Here is a 14,606-nt window from a genome sequence, read left to right on the forward strand (position 1 = left end):
CTGTATACAAAGATGTACCCTTGTTCTCTCATCTGCTACATTCCTAAATGAGAGGTTCACAAAATATGAAATCTTACTGGACAAAACTTTCTCTACATGTCATATTGTGATGCAAATAAAAGAAGAGATTGTTGGCTGAAAAAGAAAATCTACCTTGCAGTAACCCCATTTCTTTCAAAAGCAGATTTGAAAGATAAAAAGTAGCTATTCCTTTAAATCAGTTGTTCTTTACTTTGCAGTATCCCATAGGTTCCACACCATACAAATGAAAAATATGAGCCCAGATTTTTGATAGTGGCTGCCTAAATCCATATTTATGCACACATGATACTTGAATGGGTTATTGAAAACCATTTCTTTAGTTATCTAAATATGGATTTAAAAGAAGTAACTTTAGGTGCCAACTTTTGCAAATCTTGGTCATGGTGCCTGCTCTGAAACCTTAAGTCACTGAAGTTTCACTCCATGTTTAGGGCAGGACTGCTATAATACAGTATGTAGATCTGGGTGAATAATGGATTTCTGGGTTTGGTACACAAAGCAAAATAATAGGAAAAATTATTTGACTTTGGACAAATGGAAACAATTTATTTTTTCACTGAAGCAAAATCCGACAAAACGATCCATGGTCACCCATATATTTTATAGGAAAAGTTTGATTCTCAAATCCTATGAAACCTAGCAGGCAAACCTTCATTTTGAGACTGCGTCATAAATAACTGCAGCTCAGCTCAATATGGAACATTGCAGTAGGGACAGCTGTTTCTCAGTACCATACCTCCCCATTAAAAATGAAGGCTAATGCAAGCTGTTCCATATCAGTGTACATTAGGTTCTAACCTCAGGGTGCTGGAAAGATGTCAATTCAACCTTCAGTTTGACAATGTGTGGGCAAGCTTGTTTCTCACCTTACTTTGGTTTCAGTACTTGCTCCGAAATCCCATTAACAGGTGTTTTTCAAAAAATTAATTAAACTATTTCCCCTGAAACCGTTTTATTGCTCTTAAATGTGCATCAGACAAGAGCTTCCAGATCATATTAATTTGTTGCAATGCTGACAAATACAAAGTTTACTTTTATATATTTAATTTGATCAGGCAGTTTCAAACAGCTTTACACATGTAGAAAGTTTAAAAAGTTGTTTGTTAAGTACTTCAGTTATAATTCATTTAAAAATCCTATTATGTTTGGTTACACAAGACTGCATTTAATATACTTAAAGATGCAGTACTCCTTAGCTGTGACATATTTATGGGCTGAACATTAAAAGGTTTATAAAATAAGGTAGTATATTCTCAGTGTCAAACAGCTCTCAATGAAGACAATTATTCAGACTGTCTGTTTGTAATTAGGTATGAAATAATTTATGATTATGAAGATAAGTGAGCAAATTTTTTTCAGAATAACTCCATATTGTATTTTATTACAAAAAGGTTTCCACAATTTATTCAGAGTTCATAAATTGCCCACTAGGTTTTAGACAGATTTTTGGTGGAATTAGTAAACGTATGGAGTCAATCTCAATAGCATGTGTCAAAAATAATTAACAGGATGTATGTTATCAAGGGATCCTCCACAAATTGTTGAAAATAAATCCAGGCTTGACATTGATTGATTTGGGACTGGGGATTCATGTAATGGATGATGTTTGAACCTCTTAGGAGTGATGAAAAGAGAACCTCAAAAGAACCTCATTTTAGGAGTCAAAGATAGGATGTTTATCCATAATAGGGCTAATGTTATCTGCTACTCAGCAAATTAACCTACAAATATTGTGGGATCAGGTTCTCTCCTTAAATTCCCACTACTGTCCTTTTTTGGCATGCATATCCCGGGAAAATGGTATTTTTCATGGCACTTTCTGCTTTTTTTGCTATCTAAAACATGCTTACTGAAAATGTTATTCAAGCATTTCAACAATGTAGAAGTCATATTCCATATTAAACCCCAGTTTTTTCACATACAAAGCAAGTGGCAAGTGGGTATATGTGGAAGGGAGGATGGTTGCTTTTGCAGCATGGTTGACCTTTAAGAAGACTCCACCAGGGTTCCAATAAAATTTCTTATCTACACATCAAGGCACAGGGCAAGGAAGCTATTAAACTATCTCATCTTCTCCCTCCAAGTGAAAACAAACTAAATCTTATGGGATACCCTAAACAGAGCCCCCTTAAGAAAGATTCCTGGGCACCAGTAGTTAGGGCAGATTTCAAGAGGGGCATATGGAGAAGAAACATCCTAAGAGGACCTGCTGAACACAGAGTACTTCAGAAGAACCGGCCACTTAAATTTAATGTTTCTACACCTTATGTCTTGAAACATTTCAGAGGTGTTTGCCTCAAAATGAGGACTAAGTCTATGGCATTTTAATTATAAAGAAGCAATTAGTAAATTAACCAAGTGCAAATGAGAATCTGGAATACTTAAGCAGGGAAAACACTTTTTTCCCCATTACCCATAGCTCTGCCTTTACTGAAAAAATTGGCCAAAGAAAATGTAATTAAAGTCCCCCTCCCCAAAACATCACCTTTGACATTCAAATAAGTCTGAGAAACCTTATAAAAAGGGTAAATTTTGCAAAATTACAAGCTTCAGGAAAGAGGAGCTGATAATGAACATGTCTTTTCAACCATAACAATAGTGTTGCTGCTGCGTCACCATAATGTTATGGGACCCTAGACAGCTCCAAGCTTCGTCCTGGAATGATAGCATATTTCATGATTATGTCCAACTATGACAGAGATTAGCATTTATATGCTAATAACAGCAATATGGGTAGCTCTAGAATTTCACCATAAGCAGTGAGGCTTTTAATCACAATAAGCCTTACGGGTCCAATTTATCTACTTAAAAAAAAAAAAGATTATACACACATAGGTGTTCAAAAACGTATTTCTTCTACATCATCATAGAGGTCCCAATCCTATAAAATATCAAGGGTATGGAAACAGAGGGTATGTGACACCTTGAAAGGTCAGGCATATTAATTAGCTTCTAAATGCTTATTCAAATCACAAACAAATATGTAAGACATGCTACAGTGAGCGGGAAGATTTAATGCTAGTGGAAAAGCTGAAGAGCGGTTTTGGACCCTTTAATTCTCAGCATAGTTATAATTAAAATGGACAAAGGCTCATAAAGCAGCTAAAAAAGTGCAGTTCTATCAGCAAATGTTTATCTCCTGTTTTTAAAAGTAAGCCGATTAGAATGTTTTTGTGCATTCTGCATTTCACTTTTTCCTTGTATGTTTTTAGCAAGGCCCCACGCTGCAATAGCAAGTCACCTGTACTTTGGCAGCCATGATATGAGGTCATAGGCAGTTTTCCTCAACCTTTCCTCATGGCTACATGGCAAAGAAAAACCTCTGATCAATGGAAAAATGTGATTGCAAAACCCAAATTGTTTCAGTGTATTCAGAGGCAAAGGCTGTTTCTGAAATGACTTTCAAACTCTTCTTTAATGGGCTAGATTTTGAGCTTTCGATGTTTCTTCAATGCAAAAGTATACACATTGAGCATTCCATCATGTTAGTTATCCCCATCACATCTTTCCTGACTAACTTACTACTGTATTTATTACCTTACTCGTTTTCCACACATTTCAAAGCACTGGCATTATTCTGTGCGCTGGATGTCAAATTCTGCCAATGTAAGCATTAAGATTTTCTTTCCCCATTATTAAGCATACACCAGGGACTAATTACTAAGACAAATGTTCCAAGAATGGTACTTGATGTCTTCCACAACAAAAATTGGATAAGCATTTGAAGTGAAGAGAGTGTTTAAAAGGATTTGCTCTTCAAGTTAGGATACTGATTCCTGTGTAGTCTTTCCTCTATTATTTTGCCCTTTTCTGGTAGGCCAGCATTGCTGAATAGTTCTCAAGATATATGTTTAAATGTGTCCCAACTTGTTTTTATGCTGACATTTAAGCAAGGTCAGCCTCACAGATCACAAGTGACCCTTTACCTCCTAGACAAAGATCACTTATCTTCCAGCTGACGCCATTGTTCATAGAAGCCATTAAACAAATCAATTCTATTGATTGTTTTAAAAGATTTAAGTTACTTTTGAGGGGCAAAAAAGGGAAGCAGGTTTGAAAGACAAATGGTGTTATTGGGAAAAAGGGTTCTGCTCCATATTGGCTTGGTAGCACACTCCTACAAACAGGGTCAGATTAACAGACAGGCAAACTAGGCACATGCCTAGGGCCCTAAGTGAAGAAGGGCCCCAGTTGTGTTTATTTTGCTGCAGCAGTGCTGCTACTGCACTGCTGTAATGCCACCCGGTTCCTTTTCCCTTCTACAGCTGCACGCTGAAGCTCCAAGCCCTAGCAGTGGCTGCTGCTGCTCCCTACAAAGCAACTAGGTGCATAGTTTGTTTGCCTAGGGCCCACTAAAGGGTTAATCTGGACCTGCCCTCAAATAAATTGAAAGAACAGCACTAACTAGTTGAGGATTCATATTTGGCCTAAAGGACTTCTCAACTAGCTATGCCCTGCCTGGCAGAGCTCTCTGGATAGTCCTTTAAAAAAAAAAAAAAAAAGCTACTGTACTTCTGAGTGCTGGAAGGTGAAAAGAGAAGAGCAGAAGGATGGAAATTCTGGACATGTCTTTTTCACCCTCCCCTTCAGGGTACTGGATGGAAAAGCAGTTCTTACATTTTGATATGGTAAGCGCTTAAACAGTATCTCAAGAACTGTTTGCACATATGCTGCTGATGCACAAAGAGTGCAATAAGCAAAGCAGAGCCTGCAGATTTATGGAGTCTTTTCCCTCTAGTAACTAATGGAAACAAGCAAAGCAAAAGAAGCCAGAAATTTCCTTCCCAGGGCCCAAGCTGATACTAGAAATAATAAACTAAAAAGAGTTAGAAAATATGAAAAATAAATCAAGATGATGTGATGTAATTTGTGTTAGTTCTGTGCCACTTTAGATGGGGCTGTATCGCACGCAATGGAAAAAATGCTAATGGTTTAAAAGAGATAATGTTGAGACTTGTTTATATATGTTTATATTTGAACCTTCCTCAGTTCAGTCTTCTCTATGACCTAGCTTGAGGATAATACCCCAACACTTCCAGATACACCCCCACAGCTAGATCCTGGCCCATGTTGTCTCTCTCAGTGCTGCTTAAAAAAGTTGCTCTAATTGGAAAGCTGACTCTTTTAGCATAGGAGAGTCTACAGCTGGGTAGGGATGTAGCTAGCTTACTCTAAACTGGTAATTTGCAGCTAACAAATGCTTTGAGGCCATTATAAGTGGTGTACTTTAGCGCTGTCCTCAATGCTGTATGCAAAGCAATACTCTCCGGACTTTATTGCTCCTGGGAGTGCCATTTGAATGTGTGCCCAGAAGCAATAAATTCCAGAGTTTATTGCCATGTGAACGTATGCCTGGGAGTGCAGTACATGGAGCCAGGTCAGAGCAGCCCTGCTGGCAGGGGCCAAGGGGGTCAGCCTGCCAGCCCAGGGCTGCTCCCCTCTGCTCAATGTGCTGTGGGGAAGGCCGGCTTCGTGGGGCATGAGGGTGCTTCAGCGCGAGGCTAGCCAGCAGGCATCCCCCACACTGAAGCACCCTTGTGCCCCAGCCAGATGAGGCAGTGTCTACATGTGTGTTGCTGCAGCGTTTTTTATTCAGCAGCAAGATACTACTTGCATTTACAGCCTTACATAGCAGGTATTCCCCATTTCTGATTTCCAAGGTTGCTCCCATATTATGGAGATAATAGCAATGTAAGAAATTATATAGATCAGAACAAAATCAAAAGTAAGGACTGGAATACCTGCCTGTACAAGATGCCTAAAACAGATTTTTAATCCCAAATTTTTAAGATGGCTCCAACGGCGAGTTATGGTTAGAGCTTTTGGGTAGCTATCTAAATAGGATGTTTGGAGCACCATGCCTCACTGATTTAAACTGTGTAACACCTGCATAATCTATATATTGGAACTCCAGTTACTCCTCATTACATATCTAGTTAGCAATCAGTGGGATGTAAATTACCACCTTTTTCCATTTAAATGCATAATTAGGAAACTTAATTTAAATCACAAGCCACATTACTAAAATAACTAGTTATGGCTTTAAAGAGTGAGAAGTGTGAAAAATAGCAAAAATCCTTAAAGGAATCTGGACTCCATTATTTTTCTTTCTTTTTCCCATGACAGGAGGCATTTCATTGACAATATTGTAAATAAACTGAGCACCATGGTCCTCAGCTGGCCTTGTTTTATTTGTCCTTCTTAATGTGCTTTTTCCAATGTGAATGCATTTGCCAAATCCCCATTTGATTTGTCTGATTCAGTGACTGAGAGCCCGTATAATTAAATGGTTGCTCAGATGAATCACAGCAGAAGACCAATAAAAAGGAGAGGATCGATCTACTTGTCATAAATTGGTACCATTTACCTGAAAAGTGTCCTTTCTTCTCTGTCCAGGAAGAATAAGACTGCAAAGCCAGCTTATTCTCTGGATATTTTTTTGCAAGGAGAAATTTTGCAATCAATGAACACTACCTGACTTGAGATTGGTTAGACAGGATTCAACTACCCTGTTCCAGGGCAGCATCAGTTAAACTGTAATCTGAGGGGTTTCTTTGGAAAGAAAGTCCTAGAGGTCAGATTTGCAGTTGTGTGTGTAAGAGAAAGAAACCCACGAAGAAGTTAGAAGACAGTGAGAGACAGCCGTAAGAATGACTCTAAGCAGGAGTTGCAGAACAGAGCTCTTTGGGGAAAAGAAACTGCTGAAGGCTTGGAAATTGTGCAAGATGAAATTGCCAGCTGTTGCTCATCTTTACAATATTCAAAAAAACATGGCACAGGGTGGGGAGGGGTACACATGTACTCCTTACAACCAGACAGGATTGCGGCAAATATCTCAGTCACCAATTTGTCCTCTTACCATAGGGACAGAAGTTACACATAAAGTGATCAGAAACTGGTTTAAACCTATAAGTGAATAGAAATTCAGTGTATATAAACCAGTTTCAAAATGGCTGAAACTGGTTTAAGATAAACCTGGTTGGATGTAGTATCAGACTTAACTGATTTAGGTCAAACTGGTTTATGAAATTTCTGTCTCAGACCCCTCTAAGTTATATCAGAGTCCCCCAGCATTTTGCAGTCCTGGGCTGGGCTGTCTCCTCTAAAGAGCAAGGCTGGCACTGCCCCCGTTACCTAGCTGGAACAGCAAGGACTGGCTCACTCCATACCTCAGGCAAACTCTTGCCAGGGTCTGGGGCTAGGGAGGGGGAGTTAAACTTCCCCTCTCCTGAGTACAGAGCTGCCCTTCCCTGCTTACTTACTGCTGGCTGTGACTGTGGACTACAAATCCCAGAGGCACCTGGGAGCAGGAAGAGAGAATGATGAGCAACCTTGTAGAGTCCTGCTGTTGTGAGTCTGCAAATACCAGAGACCTCAGGGGCAGCAGGAAGAGGAAGCCAACACACAGCCCATGCTGGCTATGCCAGAGAGCCATTCCCCCTAGCCAAAGTGCCCCCCAGCTTCTGACCTGAACCACTGCAGGTATGTGACTGCATTTCCTGAATCAAAAGTAAATGTAAATTCATTTCTTTATTGGTTCAATCTTTGCAGCTTAGACTAACCTGCAATGATTGAATCAATTCAGCCCTGGGCTTTTTGACTGTCTGTACTTAGCCGTAATGGAAATAACCCTGCAGGGCTCCAAACACTGACTCTTCGGGCCAAAAAGGCATCCTTCCTATACAACTCCATAGCAAGAAGGTAGTACCCCTCATGTACCTTAACCCCTCTCTTGTGTACCTTATGCCAGGGCCTTCCCTTTCCCGGGCACTGCTTTAGGCTCTGGGGCTCTTTTAGTTCCTTGGCTAAGCCACACTGCCGGGCTCTGGCTATCTGACCTACACCAGGGCTAACCTGAGCAGCCTTGAGCTGCTCCCAGGGCCAACTCACTGTGTGCCAGCCTGCATACCATGTGGGGCCCAAACAGCCTTAAGCTGCTCCTAGGGCCAGTTCTCCGTGTGCCAGTCTGGACATGGCTCCATCCAACCCCCTGCTGGGGATACAGGCTCGAGCTCCCTCAGTGCAGCTCCCAGAGCCTGAGCACTATGCACCAATCTGTACACTGCTGGGGCAAAGAAGGGTTGCAGGTGAAGGCCCTGTTTGAGCTCTTCCCTCTCCAGTATCCTTCACCACACCCCCCTGTGTGATTCATGCCACTCCTTTTATACCTTCAGGGGCTCCACCCACTGAAGTCCAGCAGACCTGAAGCTTGCAGGTTCAAACTCAGTCCAGGAAGCTCCTCACCCCCTCCCTTTGGTAAAGAGATGGTGCCAGCTCCTCCCTGCTTTTCCCCCAGTTGGTGGATGGGCTCCACCCATAGGCAATGAGAATTTTCAAGCCCAGGACGTGCTGGGGCTCGAGCAGGTAAGTCCGCCACACCTGCAAGGGTTCTTTCCCTTTGAAATGACAAGGGCCTTTTCCCAGTCATTTCAGATATAGACCCATTCCATAAAATCATTGCAAGAACCTCTTAGAATGGAATAAATGCATTATTTTCATTCATATTAAAAAAAAAAATCTCTTTTGCTCACTAACAAGTTAAAAGAAACATTATTTCAGATGGTGACCAAGCATACAAAAAATTCGGTCCCAAAGCTACAAACTTTCAGAGAATTATGAACAACTGAATTCAGAGTGTTAGAATAGAACCAGCTCTGCCTCCTTATCAACAGCGGTCACTTCTGCTCCCATAATGAGGATTCTAATGATAACAGAGAAAATCCCAAATGATCTGTGCTCTTACAGATTTGCAACATTACCAGTGGAGCTGGAAACAGCATACAGCATTGCCTCAGCTGTTTGAATGGCTCAGATTAGCCCATTCTAGTTGCAGATATGCAGGAGCTGATTCTGAAAAGCCTGCCTTTCCTTAGCCCAAGCCTTAGGGGAAAGTTTGAATCTTTGCTGCCTTTTACTTTGCCTCTCTCAGATGATTCGACACTTTCAGAATCTTGCTGTGTTGATGTTCAGAGCCAGCCAGCAAGGACATTTTTTTTCAAGATAAAACTTTTCTGACTGATAACAGCAGGCTCAAGTCCAAGCACCTACGTAGCTGGCAGGAATAAAATGTGTATCCCAAAGCCAGTTATTTATTTTATATTTTAAGAGATTGTAGCTCTTATGAACTACGGCTCAGTGCTTATCCTCTGAGTACACTTAAACCAAAACAGAAAAAATCAACAAAGCTATAAGAAATAAGGGCCAAATCTGCTGCTGCTGTAAATCAGCACCACTGGCACTACATCAGTGTAAAGCAGTTGAGCATCTAGCTCATGTATGTCTAGAAAACTCAGTCCAATGCCTGAAGATCTGACTGTATACTCTGCAATGTATTTGGTGATGAGACAACTGCTGAGGCCAAGAGCCTTTCCTTCTTAAAACACTGCATCTTCATCACTGTTAATAACTGAATATGCCAAAAAGAATACATAAAACACACATAAAGTTCTTCACCCTGAACTGATCACTCAAGCAAAAGCAAATGGGTTCAAGCATAAGTACCACACTCATGGATTGGGACCCTGTCTTGTGGATTTATTTATTTATATCTATGGCTATTAAACTGAAAACCACAGTTGTGTGATAGCAATTTTCATACTAAGCTGCACATGGAAACAGATGAACCCTGTATCCAGGATGTTGTCTTTGGCTCAGACATCTTTTTAGGTACTCATGTCCAGGCAATGTCTAAAATGTATGTTCTTTCTGTATAGCATCTGGTATATATGGCCTTCTCTACCCATCCACACATCTAAAACTCTTGCTTAGGTTTTCATCATCTCACAACTTGAGTACTGCCACATCTTTTTCTGTGGGCTTGTGAAATGCAATCTGCCCCACTCTGTCCCATCCAGACCGCTGCAACAAAGGATTTCCTTCTATCACTTGCCCATGCTGCCTTTTTCTCTGTATCTCTCTGTTGGCTCCCTCTTTTCTAGTACATCAAAAAATAAACAACTTGTCTTCTGCATCAGGACCCTTCACAGTTTATAGCCTCCCTATTTCTCTCTCATCCCTTGCCTCCATTCAGCCCACAATGCCAGCATTTACTGCCCACAGGTTCAATTTGCAAAAAAATAAACAACCAAAAACACAAAACCCCACCATAAGGTCCACTTCTTTTCATTCCCCCTGCTGCCAGTCTTAATTGGAAGGAGATCCCCATAAATAATCGGAAAACCATTTCATTGTCCTTCATTCTTTCATTGTAAATCTCTAAAACTCTACTTGGCAAAAAATACTAAGGCTCTGCCTGTCATGGTGACCAATATTGCTATACTATTTCCTTAGATAACCTCATCTGTCTGTAGCCACGAATTGTTTACAATGTAAACCTTTAGGATCTCTTTAATCCACATCTGTACAGCGCTTAGAACAACAAGGTTCTCGTCTCTGACTGGCGGTGTGAATGTGGGATCACACATTAGCTCCCATCATTCCTTATTGACAGTGCAGGGCAAGCCTAATCTTGGGCTTCCCCTGCACTGTCAAGAAACAAGCTCGTGTGGGGTCTCTGGAGAACTGCTCCACTCCCCCGCATCTCCTCAGGGAGCAAGGAGGCACGTGGCATCAGGGCTGATGAGTGGAGCACTTCCCTGGAGCCGGCAAAGCCTCAGTAGGGGCAGGCAGCAGCTCCTCCCTGAGGTGAGGTAAGGCAGGGATGGAGGCTGGGGCTGGCACAGGCTCTGCTGGCTCTAGGGAAGTGTTCCACTCCCCAGCCCTGATGCCATGTGCCTCCTCACTCCCCATTAGCTGAGGGGGCTCCCAGACATGAGACTTCACTTCTTGATGGTGTAGAGGGAGCAGCTGTGATCTCTCAACCCTATGGATGCACCACAGGGGTCTCCCAGTTACTGCAGGGTGCTACTGGGACCCAACATCTGTAGCTATGGACACTGGCTCATAGAATCATAGAAATTAAGGGCTGGAAGGGACCTCAAAAGATCATTGAGTCCAACCCTGCTGCTCTGGGCAGGAATACTGCTGAAATCAAATGATCCCAGCAAGGTAGCTGCCCAGCCTCCTCTTAAACACTTCCAAGGTTGGGGACTGCACCACCTCCTTGGGAAGTCTACTCCAGATTGTGATCACCCTTCCCATAAAGAAGTTCTTCCTTACATCCAACCTGACACCATCCTCTTACAGTTTTTGGACACTACTCCTTGTCCTTCCCTGGGGCCCCTCTTGAACAGTTCTTCTCCCAGCTCCCAATATTCACCTCTTACATACTTATAGATGGCCACCAAGTGCTCCCTCAGTCTTCTTTTCCCCTGACTGAACAGTCCCAGATCCCTTAGTCTTTCCTCATAAGGTTTGTCCTCCAGGACCTTAGTCATTCTTGGGGCCCTTCTCTGGACCCTTCCAAGATCCTCCACTTCGTTTTTGAAGTGCGGTACCCAGAACCGGACATAGCGCTCCAGCTGGGATCTCACCAGCACCAAGTAGAGAGGAAGTATCACTTCCTTAGCCCTGCTCGTGGTGCATCAGCTAATGTATCCCGCTATGCCATTAGTTCTGTTGACTGCAGCACCACACTGGGGGCTCATGTTCATCCTGTGATCAACCATAACTCAGATGTGCCTTTCAGCCATTGTGCTAGCCAGGACAACATCTCCTCCTAACCTATATTCATGCCATTGGTTACTTCTCCCCAAATGAACCACTCTGTATTTATCCTTACTGAACTGCATTTGGTTCTGCTCTGCCCACCTTTCCAGCTCGTCCAGGTCCACTTGAATCCACATACTGTCCCCTAGCATGACCACTTTTCCCCATAACTTAGTATCATCCGCAAACTTGGCCAGCATGCTTTCCACATCCTCATCTAAATCATTGATAAAGATGTCAAACAGCACGGGGCCAAGAATTGAATGTTGCAGGACACCACTGGCCACCTCCCACCAAGATGATACAGATCCGTCCACTAACACTCTCTGATTCCCAGCATTGCAGGATACTTCTGGTGCAGAACTCCCAGCCCTGGCTATGCACATTACACTTCTGCAGCTGGGAGCCTCGTCAGCTGACAGGGTTCCCAGCCACAGATGCAAACCTTGCTACAAGTATAAATGTAAGCTGGATATCAACCAGCTATAAAGTTAGTACATATTTTCAAGGTCCAACTTTATATCTGGTTGGACTTTTTAATGGCATGATAGGTATACTGTGCATGTGTAGCTGGTCTCAGTTAATTGCATAATAACGGTAATGTGCAAAGGGGACCTTAAAAAACACATTTTACATTTGAAGCTGGTGAGGAGACTCCCTCCAGTCCTGGTAGGTATGATCCAGCTTTGGCTATATTTTCCTCACCGCTTGTATAAATTGTAGCAATATGTGATCATGGCCTTTGTTCATTCCCAGGAAACTACAACTAGTACAGAACACTGCAGCGGGCTTTTCTGAAACATGGATTCCCAGAAAGAAACCAGGCACTCCCCCAACCACCGCCTTTCTGTGCTGGCTTCCCATCTCATTCAAGCCCTCAAAGATCTTGGCCTGTGGTATTTAAAAGATTGCTATGAGCTCTGAGGCAAAGGTCACAGTCAGCAGTTATTTTCCCTTGGGTCAGGAGCATTATCTTCCACAGTAGGAAAATGCATCTGGGCAGGAAAAAGAACTTTCTCAAGGTCCCGTCCAAAATTGTTAAACAAAACTCCTACACAGAGGGTGCACCTACATGTGCTATTAATGCACAGCAATAAACTCTGGGACATAAACTTGTGCCCAGCCTACATTTGTGCATCTACACGTGCGTTGTTATGGAGTAAAAATTGCACTGTAAGATAGGACTATGTTTACAAGTACTAACCTACAGTGGAGTTAATTAGTTTACTTCACCCTAATAGCACTGCACATGCAGACACTTGAGATGTTTACTGGGGAACTAGTTAGGTAACTCTACAGTAAACATCTTGTGAAGATGCACCCAGAAAGGATTCATGCACACCAAATTATAACTTCATATTCTTCCCTGAAACACAAAGAGAGAGAGATTGTTATCTACAATTCAGGGGCCTAGGGACCAAAGCACCTGCTAGCACCTTAGCAAATGTAGCCAGGCTGACCCTCATCAGGATAAAAAAAGAGTTTCAAATGCTTGGGAGAGGATTTTATTGCTTGCTGACCAATTTGTTAGCCCAGCAGCAATCTACAGAGAGCACTGCTCACATCACTGCCTGTAGCAAAGTAGTGTTTGAGGCAGGGAAATGATCTTGGGGTAGTGTCCTTCCCCAGGCAGCAAAGAATGAGAGAGGGGAAAGAGACAGTAGTTGGAGGTGTGAGGAGTGTACAGTATAGCACACTAAGTATTCTGTTCCACGGCTACTTACTCTAGGCCAGACCCTGACTTTCCACTAGCCTTTCTTCTGTGTTTAGTTAGGCCTTCTCATTCCTGGCTCTCTGAAGTCCATAACTGCCACCAGCCTTTATATCGATTATAACCAAAACCAGTCTGTTTTCTACTGTGAAAGATATTACACACAGCTGGCTTTTCTAACATGAACTCTGCTGCTTTCACAGGCATGTCAATGAGAATGTGCAAGATTCTGTGTCAGCAGCAATGACAGCTAGCTGGTAGCTTGGAAATATCGAGCAGTTAATCACTGCCTCCACTGACACCTTAGAAAGCCCACAGAGCTGCTTCTCCAGTGTGCATCTTTCTTGTCAAAGTTAGACTGTAAACTTCTGGTCTTTCCATGGCTCTAAGAAATGGTGTACACCCACTAAATTCCAATCTATTAATAATGTCATAATTTAACCTTAACATAAAAGACAATTCCAGCTTTGTTCACTTGAAAAATATTTTAACATGATTGTCAGTAAATTTCACCATAATTGAAAAGTTGGCTTTAATGTATGATTCCTTGTATTTCTAAATGCTCAGTAACACTATGCGTGCCTTAACCATAAATGTAAGATTAATATTGTAGTGAGAAATTATTTGACTGAGGTAGTATTGTTGGGTACCTAAAATCTAATTAATTAATTAACATCTAACATCCCTAAATCCATTCAAAATGTGATCTGAAATTACTAATGCAACGATATTGTAGGAAAGAATTTGATCCTGTGTGGTTTTTTCCAAAAATTAGCTGACTTACTAGTTATACCCTATTTTATTAAAGAAAATAATTTTTAAAAATTCAAGGTACATTGTTTATGCTAACTCTACTTAGTGATTAGTTATATTTTGTTTAGTCTATTTCCTTTTCTGATTCTGATTTTCTTGCACACAACTATAAAGGAATGTTTAAATTAAAACAAAATCCCTGTACTCATTTAAAAAAAATCACAAAAACTTTACAGACATAGCTATTTAGAATGTGTGTGTATATGTGTATGTGTGTTTGTGAAAGAAAAAGAGAAAGAAAGAAAGAGCGGGAGAGAAATAAATTCTAGAACAGGCAATTGATGCTAAAATTATATTTGTGCTTCCCTTCTCTAAGGCAGATTAACACAAATTTAATTTTACACTAACTTCCTAAAGCTATGACTGCTCCATTTGATTCTAGAGGATTTGACTAATATGAATTATTTAGGTATTGCATAAATAGCACCTAAAT

Source organism: Crocodylus porosus, unplaced genomic scaffold (assembly GCF_001723895.1).
Source record: "Crocodylus porosus isolate Cpor-Errol unplaced genomic scaffold, CroPor_comp1, whole genome shotgun sequence".
Classification (NCBI taxonomy): Eukaryota; Metazoa; Chordata; order Crocodylia; family Crocodylidae; genus Crocodylus; species Crocodylus porosus.